The sequence below is a fragment of the Labrus mixtus genome, chromosome 4 (genome assembly GCF_963584025.1).
Source record: "Labrus mixtus chromosome 4, fLabMix1.1, whole genome shotgun sequence".
Classification (NCBI taxonomy): Eukaryota; Metazoa; Chordata; class Actinopteri; order Labriformes; family Labridae; genus Labrus; species Labrus mixtus.
In genome coordinates, this window is record NC_083615.1 from 33,022,866 (window position 1) to 33,033,631 (window position 10,766).

A 10,766-nucleotide genomic window follows, 5' to 3' on the forward strand; every position below is an offset into this window, starting at 1 on the left:
TGAAGCCGAAATCTTTTCATGAAAATTTTCAACTTTTTTGAAGCTAAAATACTTCATGAAAATGTTCGACTTTTTTAACGCCGAAATCCTGTCGTGAAAATGTTCGACTTTTTTGAATCCGAAATACTTCATGAAAATTTTTGAAATTTTTGAAGCCGAAATACTTCATGAAAATGTTCGACTTTTTTAAAGCCGAAATCCTGTCGTGAAAATTTTCAACTTTTTTGAAGCCGAAATCTTTTCATGAAAATTTTCAACTTTTTTGAAGCCGAAATCTTTTCATGAAAATTTTCAACTTTTTTGAAGCTGAAATACTTCATGAAAATGTTCGACATTTTTAAAGCCGAAATCCTGTCGTGAAAATTTTCAACTTTTTTGAAGCCGAAATCTTTTCATGAAAATTTTCAACTTTTTTGAAGCCGAAATCTTTTCATGAAAATTTTCAACTTTTTTGAAGCCGAAATCTTTTCATGAAAATTTTCATCTTTTTTGAAGCTGAAATACTTCATGAAAATGTTCGACTTTTTTAACGCCGAAATCCTGTCGTGAAAATGTTCGACTTTTTTGAATCCGAAATACTTCATGAAAATTTTTGAAATTTTTTGAAGCCGAAATACTTCATGAAAATGTTCGACTTTTTTAAAGCCGAAATTCTGTCGTGAAAATTTTCAACTTTTTTGAAGCCGAAATCTTTTCATGAAAATTTTCAACTCTTTTGAAGCCGAAATCTTTTCATGAAAATTTTCAACTCTTTTGAAGCCGAAATCTTTTCATGAAAATTTTCAACTTTTTTGAAGCTAAAATACTTCATGAAAATGTTCGACTTTTTTAACGCCGAAATCCTGTCGTGAAAATGTTCGACTTTTTTGAATCCGAAATACTTCATGAAAATTTTTGAAATTTTTTGAAGCCGAAATACTTCATGAAAATGTTCGACTTTTTTAAAGCCGAAATCCTGTCGTGAAAATTTTCAACTTTTTTGAAGCTGAAATCTTTTCATGAAAATTTTCAACTTTTTTGAAGCCGAAATCCTGTCGTGAAAATTTTCAACTTTTTTGAAGCCGAAATCTTTTCATGAAAATTTTCGACATTTTTAAAGCCGAAATCCTGTCGTGAAAATTTTCTACTTTTTTGAAGCCGAAATCTTTTCATGAAAATTTTCAACTTTTTTGAAGCTGAAATACTTCATGAAAATGTTCGACTTTTTTAACGCCGAAATCCTGTCGTGAAAATGTTCGACTTTTTTGAATCCGAAATACTTCATGAAAATTTTTGAAATTTTTTGAAGCCGAAATACTTCATGAAAATGTTCGACTTTTTTAAAGCCGAAATTCTGTCGTGAAAATTTTCAACTTTTTTGAAGCCGAAATCTTTTCATGAAAATTTTCAACTCTTTTGAAGCCGAAATCTTTTCATGAAAATTTTCAACTTTTTTGAAGCTAAAATACTTCATGAAAATGTTCGACTTTTTTAACGCCGAAATCCTGTCGTGAAAATTTTCAACTTTTTTGAAGCCGAAATCTTTTCATGAAAATTTTCAACTTTTTTGAAGCCGAAATCTTTTCATGAAAATTTTCAACTTTTTTGAAGCCGAAATCTTTTCATGAAAATTTTCAACTTTTTTGAAGCTGAAATACTTCATGAAAATGTTCGACTTTTTTAACGCCGAAATCCTGTCGTGAAAATGTTCGACTTTTTTGAATCCGAAATACTTCATGAAAATTTTTGAAATTTTTTGAAGCCGAAATACTTCATGAAAATGTTCGACTTTTTTAAAGCCGAAATTCTGTCGTGAAAATTTTCAACTTTTTTGAAGCCGAAATCTTTTCATGAAAATTTTCAACTCTTTTGAAGCCGAAATCTTTTCATGAAAATTTTCAACTTTTTTGAAGCTAAAATACTTCATGAAAATGTTCGACTTTTTTAACGCCGAAATCCTGTCGTGAAAATGTTCGACTTTTTTGAATCCGAAATACTTCATGAAAATTTTTGAAATTTTTGAAGCCGAAATACTTCATGAAAATGTTCGACATTTTTAAAGCCGAAATCCTGTCGTGAAAATTTTCAACTTTTTTGAAGCCGAAATCTTTTCATGAAAATTTTCAACTTTTTTGAAGCTGAAATACTTCATGAAAATGTTCGACTTTTTTAACGCCGAAATCCTGTCGTGAAAATGTTCGACTTTTTTGAATCCGAAATACTTCATGAAAATTTTTGAAATTTTTTGAAGCCGAAATACTTCATGAAAATGTTCGACTTTTTTAAAGCCGAAATTCTGTCGTGAAAATTTTCAACTTTTTTGAAGCCGAAATCTTTTCATGAAAATTTTCAACTCTTTTGAAGCCGAAATCTTTTCATGAAAATTTTCAACTTTTTTGAAGCTAAAATACTTCATGAAAATGTTCGACTTTTTTAACGCCGAAATCCTGTCGTGAAAATTTTCAACTTTTTTGAAGCCGAAATCTTTTCATGAAAATTTTCAACTTTTTTGAAGCCGAAATCTTTTCATGAAAATTTTCAACTTTTTTGAAGCCGAAATCTTTTCATGAAAATTTTCAACTTTTTTGAAGCTGAAATACTTCATGAAAATGTTCGACTTTTTTAACGCCGAAATCCTGTCGTGAAAATGTTCGACTTTTTTGAATCCGAAATACTTCATGAAAATTTTTGAAATTTTTTGAAGCCGAAATACTTCATGAAAATGTTCGACTTTTTTAAAGCCGAAATTCTGTCGTGAAAATTTTCAACTTTTTTGAAGCCGAAATCTTTTCATGAAAATTTTCAACTCTTTTGAAGCCGAAATCTTTTCATGAAAATTTTCAACTTTTTTGAAGCTAAAATACTTCATGAAAATGTTCGACTTTTTTAACGCCGAAATCCTGTCGTGAAAATGTTCGACTTTTTTGAATCCGAAATACTTCATGAAAATTTTTGAAATTTTTGAAGCCGAAATACTTCATGAAAATGTTCGACTTTTTTAAAGCCGAAATCCTGTCGTGAAAATTTTCAACTTTTTTGAAGCCGAAATCTTTTCATGAAAATTTTCAACTTTTTTGAAGCCGAAATCTTTTCATGAAAATTTTCAACTTTTTTGAAGCTGAAATACTTCATGAAAATGTTCGACATTTTTAAAGCCGAAATCCTGTCGTGAAAATTTTCAACTTTTTTGAAGCCGAAATCTTTTCATGAAAATTTTCAACTTTTTTGAAGCCGAAATCTTTTCATGAAAATTTTCAACTTTTTTGAAGCCGAAATCTTTTCATGAAAATTTTCATCTTTTTTGAAGCTGAAATACTTCATGAAAATGTTCGACTTTTTTAACGCCGAAATCCTGTCGTGAAAATGTTCGACTTTTTTGAATCCGAAATACTTCATGAAAATTTTTGAAATTTTTTGAAGCCGAAATACTTCATGAAAATGTTCAACTTTTTTAAAGCCGAAATTCTGTCGTGAAAATTTTCAACTTTTTTGAAGCCGAAATCTTTTCATGAAAATTTTCAACTCTTTTGAAGCCGAAATCTTTTCATGAAAATTTTCAACTCTTTTGAAGCCGAAATCTTTTCATGAAAATTTTCAACTTTTTTGAAGCTAAAATACTTCATGAAAATGTTCGACTTTTTTAACGCCGAAATCCTGTCGTGAAAATGTTCGACTTTTTTGAATCCGAAATACTTCATGAAAATTTTTGAAATTTTTTGAAGCCGAAATACTTCATGAAAATGTTCGACTTTTTTAAAGCCGAAATCCTGTCGTGAAAATTTTCAACTTTTTTGAAGCTGAAATCTTTTCATGAAAATTTTCAACTTTTTTGAAGCCGAAATCCTGTCGTGAAAATTTTCAACTTTTTTGAAGCCGAAATCTTTTCATGAAAATTTTCGACATTTTTAAAGCCGAAATCCTGTCGTGAAAATTTTCTACTTTTTTGAAGCCGAAATCTTTTCATGAAAATTTTCAACTTTTTTGAAGCTGAAATACTTCATGAAAATGTTCGACTTTTTTAACGCCGAAATCCTGTCGTGAAAATGTTCGACTTTTTTGAATCCGAAATACTTCATGAAAATTTTTGAAATTTTTTGAAGCCGAAATACTTCATGAAAATGTTCGACTTTTTTAAAGCCGAAATTCTGTCGTGAAAATTTTCAACTTTTTTGAAGCCGAAATCTTTTCATGAAAATTTTCAACTCTTTTGAAGCCGAAATCTTTTCATGAAAATTTTCAACTTTTTTGAAGCTAAAATACTTCATGAAAATGTTCGACTTTTTTAACGCCGAAATCCTGTCGTGAAAATTTTCAACTTTTTTGAAGCCGAAATCTTTTCATGAAAATTTTCAACTTTTTTGAAGCCGAAATCTTTTCATGAAAATTTTCAACTTTTTTGAAGCCGAAATCTTTTCATGAAAATTTTCAACTTTTTTGAAGCTGAAATACTTCATGAAAATGTTCGACTTTTTTAACGCCGAAATCCTGTCGTGAAAATGTTCGACTTTTTTGAATCCGAAATACTTCATGAAAATTTTTGAAATTTTTTGAAGCCGAAATACTTCATGAAAATGTTCGACTTTTTTAAAGCCGAAATTCTGTCGTGAAAATTTTCAACTTTTTTGAAGCCGAAATCTTTTCATGAAAATTTTCAACTCTTTTGAAGCCGAAATCTTTTCATGAAAATTTTCAACTTTTTTGAAGCTAAAATACTTCATGAAAATGTTCGACTTTTTTAACGCCGAAATCCTGTCGTGAAAATGTTCGACTTTTTTGAATCCGAAATACTTCATGAAAATTTTTGAAATTTTTGAAGCCGAAATACTTCATGAAAATGTTCGACTTTTTTAAAGCCGAAATCCTGTCGTGAAAATTTTCAACTTTTTTGAAGCCGAAATCTTTTCATGAAAATTTTCAACTTTTTTGAAGCCGAAATCTTTTCATGAAAATTTTCAACTTTTTTGAAGCTGAAATACTTTATGAAAATGTTCGACATTTTTAAAGCCGAAATCCTGTCGTGAAAATTTTCAACTTTTTTGAAGCCGAAATCTTTTCATGAAAATTTTCAACTTTTTTGAAGCCGAAATCTTTTCATGAAAATTTTCAACTTTTTTGAAGCCGAAATCTTTTCATGAAAATTTTCAACTTTTTTGAAGCTGAAATACTTCATGAAAATGTTCGACTTTTTTAACGCCGAAATCCTGTCGTGAAAATGTTCGACTTTTTTGAATCCCAAATACTTCATGAAAATTTTTGAAATTTTTTGAAGCCGAAATACTTCATGAAAATGTTCGACTTTTTTAAAGCCGAAATTCTGTCGTGAAAATTTTCAACTTTTTTGAAGCCGAAATCTTTTCATGAAAATTTTCAACTCTTTTGAAGCCGAAATCTTTTCATGAAAATTTTAAACTTTTTTGAAGCTAAAATACTTCATGAAAATGTTCGACTTTTTTAACGCCGAAATCCTGTCGTGAAAATGTTCGACTTTTTTGAATCCGAAATACTTCATGAAAATTTTTGAAATTTTTTGAATCCGAAATACTTCATGAAAATGTTCGACTTTTTTAAAGACGAAATCCTGTCGTGAAAATTTTCAACTTTTTTGAAGCCGAAATCTTTTCATGAAAATTTTCAACTTTTTTGAAGCCGAAATCTTTTCATGAAAATTTTCAACTTTTTTGAAGCTGAAATACTTCATGAAAATGTTCGACATTTTTAAAGCCGAAATCCTGTCGTGAAAATTTCCAACTTTTTTGAAGCCGAAATCTTTTCATGAAAATTTTCAACTTTTTTGAAGCCGAAATCTTTTCATGAAAATTTTCAACTTTTTTGAAGCTGAAATACTTCATGAAAATGTTCGACTTTTTTAAAGCCGAAATCCTGTCGTGAAAATTTTCAACCTTTTTGAAGCCTAAATACTTCATGAAAATGTTTGACTTTTTTAAAGTCGAAATCCTGTCGTGAAAATTTTCAACTTTTTCGAATCCGAAATACTTCATGAAAATGTTCAACTTTTTTAAAGCCGAAATCCTGTCGTGAAAATTTTCAACTTTTTTGAAGCCGAAATCTTTTCATGAAAATTTTCAACTTTTTTGAAGCCGAAATCTTTTCATGAAAATTTTCAACTTTTTTGAAGCCGAAATCTTTTCATGAAAATTTTCAACTTTTTTGAATCCGAAATACTTCATGAAAATTTTCAAATTTTTTGAAGTCGAAATACTTCATGAAAATGTTCGACTTTTTTAAAGCTGAAATCCTGTCGTGAAAATTTTCAACTTTTTTGAAGCCGAAATCTTTTCATGAAAACTTTCAACTTTTTTGAAGCAGAAATCTTTTCATGAAAATTTTCAACTTTTTTGAAGCCGAAATCTTTTCATCAAAATTTTCAACTTTTTTGAAGCTGAAATACTTCATGAAAATGTTCGACTTTTTTAAAGCCGAAATCCTGTCCTGAAAATTTTCAACTTTTTTGAAGCCGAAATCTTTTCATGAAAATTTTCAACTTTTTTGAATCTGAAATACTTCATGAAAATTTTCAACTTTTTTGAATCTGAAATACTTCATGAAAATGTTCAACTTTTTTGAAGCCCAAATACTTCATGAAAATTTTCAACTTTTTTGAATCGAATTACTTCATGAAAATTTTCAACTTTTTTGAAGCCCAAATACTTCATGAAAATTTTCAATTTGTTTGGCGCCGAATTTCTGCATGAATATTTTCGACTTTTTTGAATCCGAATTTCTTCATGAAAATTTTCAACTTTTTTGAAGCCCAAATACCTCATGAAAATTTTCAACTTTTTTGAAGCCGAATTTCTTCATGAATATTTTCAACTTTTTTGAAGCCCAAATAATTCATGAAAATTTTCAACTTTTTTGAAGCCCAAATACTTCATGAAAATGTTCGACTTTTTTAAAGCCGAAATCCTGTCGTGAAAATTTGTAACCTTTTTGAAGCCAAAATACTTCATGAAAATGTTAGACTTTTTTGAAGCCGAAATCCTGTCGTGAAAATTTTCATCTTTTTTGAAGCCCAAATACTTCATGAAAATGTTCGACTTTTTTAAAGCCGAAATCCTGTCGTGAAAATTTTCAACTTTTTTGAAGCCCAAATACTTCATGAAAATGTTCAACTTTTTTGAAGCCGAAATACATCATGAAAATGTTCGACTCTTTTAACGCCGAAATCCTGTCGTGAAAATGTTCAACTTTTTTGAATCCGAAATACTTCATGAAAATTTTCAAATTTTTTGAAGCCGAAATACTTCATGAAAATGTTCGACTTTTTTAAAGCTGAAATCCTGTCGTGAAAATTTTCAACTTTTTTGAAGCCGAAATCTTTTCATGAAAATTTTCAACTTTTTTGAAGCCGAAATCTTTTCATGAAAATTTTCAACTTTTTTTAAAGCCGAAATCTTTTCATCAAAATTTTCAACTTTTTTGAAGCTAAAATACTTCATGAAAATGTTCGACTTTTTTAACGCCGAAATCCTGTCGTGAAAATGTTCGACTTTTTTGAATCCTAAATACTTCATGAAAATTTTTGAAATTTTTTGAAGCCGAAATACTTCATGAAAATGTTCGACTTTTTTAAAGCCGAAATCCTGTCGTGAAAATTTTCAACTTTTTTGAAGCCGAAATCTTTTCATGAAAATTTTCAACTTTTTTGAAGCCGAAATCTTTTCATGAAAATTTTCAACTTTTTTGAAGCTGAAATACTTCATGAAAATGTTCGACATTTTTAAAGCCGAAATCCTGTCGTGAAAATTTTCAACTTTTTTGAAGCCGAAATCTTTTCATGAAAATTTTCAACTTTTTTGAAGCCGAAATCTTTTCATGAAAATTTTCAACTTTTTTGAAGCCGAAATCTTTTCATGAAAATTTTCAACTTTTTTGAAGCTGAAATACTTCATGAAAATGTTCGACTTTTTTAACGCCGAAATCCTGTCGTGAAAATGTTCGACTTTTTTGAATCCGAAATACTTCATGAAAATTTTTGAAATTTTTTGAAGCCGAAATACTTCATGAAAATGTTCGACTTTTTTAAAGCCGAAATCCTGTCGTGAAAATTTTCAACTTTTTTGAAGCCGAAATCTTTTCATGAAAATTTTCAACTTTTTTGAAGCCGAAATCTTTTCATGAAAATTTTCAACTTTTTTGAAGCCGAAATCTTTTCATGAAAATTTTCATCTTTTTTGAAGCTGAAATACTTCATGAAAATGTTCGACTTTTTTAACGCCGAAATCCTGTCGTGAAAATGTTCGACTTTTTTGAATCCGAAATACTTCATGAAAATGTTCGACTTTTTTAAAGCCGAAATTCTGTCGTGAAAATTTTCAACTTTTTTGAAGCCGAAATCTTTTCATGAAAATTTTCAACTTTTTTGAAGCCGAAATCTTTTCATGAAAATTTTCAACTTTTTTGAAGCTGAAACAGTTCATGAAAATGTTCGAAATTTTTAAAGACGAAATCCTGTCGTGAAAATTTTCAACCTTTTTGAAGCCTAAATACTTCATGAAAATGTTTGACTTTTTTAAAGTCGAAATCCTGTCGTGAAAATTTTCAACTTTTTTGAAGCCGAAATCTTTTCATGAAAATTTTCAACTTTTTTGAAGCCGAAATCTTTTCATGAAAATTTTCAACTTTTTTGAAGCCGAAATCTTTTCATGAAAATTTTCATCTTTTTTGAAGCTGAAATACTTCATGAAAATGTTCGACTTTTTTAACGCCGAAATCCTGTCGTGAAAATGTTCGACTTTTTTGAATCCGAAATACTTCATGAAAATTTTTGAAATTTTTTGAAGCCGAAATACTTCATGAAAATGTTTGACTTTTTTAAAGCCGAAATTCTGTCGTGAAAATTTTCAACTTTTTTGAAGCCGAAATCTTTTCATGAAAATTTTCAACTTTTTTGAAGCCGAAATCTTTTCATGAAAATTTTCAACTTTTTTGAAGCTGAAACAGTTCATGAAAATGTTCGACATTTTTAAAGCCGAAATCCTGTCGTGAAAATTTTCAACTTTTTTGAAGCCGAAATCTTTTCATGAAAATTTTCAACTTTTTTGAAGCCGAAATCTTTTCATGAAAATTTTCAACTTTTTTGGAGCCGAAATTTTTTCATGAAAATTTTCAACTTTTTAGAAGCTGAAATACTTCATGAAAATGTTAGACTTTTTTAAAGCCGAAATCCTGTCGTGAAAATTTTCAACTTTTTTGAAGCCGAAATCTTTTCATGAAAATTTTCAACTTTTTTGAAGCTCAAATACTTCATGAAAATGTTTGACTTTTTTAAAGCTGAAATCCTGTCGTGAAAATTTTCAACTTTTTTGAAGCCCAAATACTTCATGAAAATGTTCAACTTTTTTGAAGCCGAAATACTTCATGAAAATGTTCGACTTTTTTAAAGCCGAAATCCTGTCGTGAAAATTTTCAACCTTTTTGAAGCCTAAATACTTCATGAAAATGTTTGACTTTTTTAAAGTCGAAATCCTGTCGTGAAAATTTTCAACTTTTTTGAATCCGAAATACTTCATGAAAATGTTCAACTTTTTTAAAGCCGAAATCCTGTCGTGAAAATTTTCAACTTTTTTGAAGCCGAAATCTTTTCATGAAAATTTTCAACTTTTTTGAAGCCGAAATCTTTTCATGAAAATTTTCAACTTTTTTGAAGCTGAAATACTTCATGAAAATGTTCGACTTTTTTAAAGCCGAAATCCTGTCGTGAAAATTTTCAACCTTTTTGAAGCCTAAATACTTCATGAAAATGTTTGACTTTTTTAAAGTCGAAATCCTGTCGTGAAAATTTTCAACTTTTTCGAATCCGAAATACTTCATGAAAATGTTCAACTTTTTTAAAGCCGAAATCCTGTCGTGAAAATTTTCAACTTTTTTGAAGCCAAAATCTTTTCATGAAAATTTTCAACTTTTTTGAAGCCGAAATCTTTTCATGAAAATTTTCAACTTTTTTGAAGCCGAAATCTTTTCATGAAAATTTTCAACTTTTTTGAATCCGAAATACTTCATGAAAATTTTCAAATTTTTTGAAGTCGAAATACTTCATGAAAATGTTCGACTTTTTTAAAGCTGAAATCCTGTCGTGAAAATTTTCAACTTTTTTGAAGCCGAAATCTTTTCATGAAAACTTTCAACTTTTTTGAAGCAGAAATCTTTTCATGAAAATTTTCAACTTTTTTGAAGCCGAAATCTTTTCATCAAAATTTTCAACTTTTTTGAAGCTGAAATACTTCATGAAAATGTTCGACTTTTTTAAAGCCGAAATCCTGTCCTGAAAATTTTCAACTTTTTTGAAGCCGAAATCTTTTCATGAAAATTTTCAACTTTTTTGAATCTGAAATACTTCATGAAAATTTTCAACTTTTTTGAATCTGAAATACTTCATGAAAATGTTCAACTTTTTTGAAGCCCAAATACTTCATGAAAATTTTCAACTTTTTTGAATCGAATTACTTCATGAAAATTTTCAACTTTTTTGAAGCCCAAATACTTCATGAAAATTTTCAATTTGTTTGGCGCCGAATTTCTGCATGAATATTTTCGACTTTTTTGAATCCGAATTTCTTCATGAAAATTTTCAACTTTTTTGAAGCCCAAATACCTCATGAAAATTTTCAACTTTTTTGAAGCCGAATTTCTTCATGAATATTTTCAACTTTTTTGAAGCCCAAATAATTCATGAAAATTTTCAACTTTTTTGAAGCCCAAATACTTCATGAAAATGTTCGACTTTTTTAAAGCCGAAATCCTGTCGTGAAAATTTGTAACCTTTT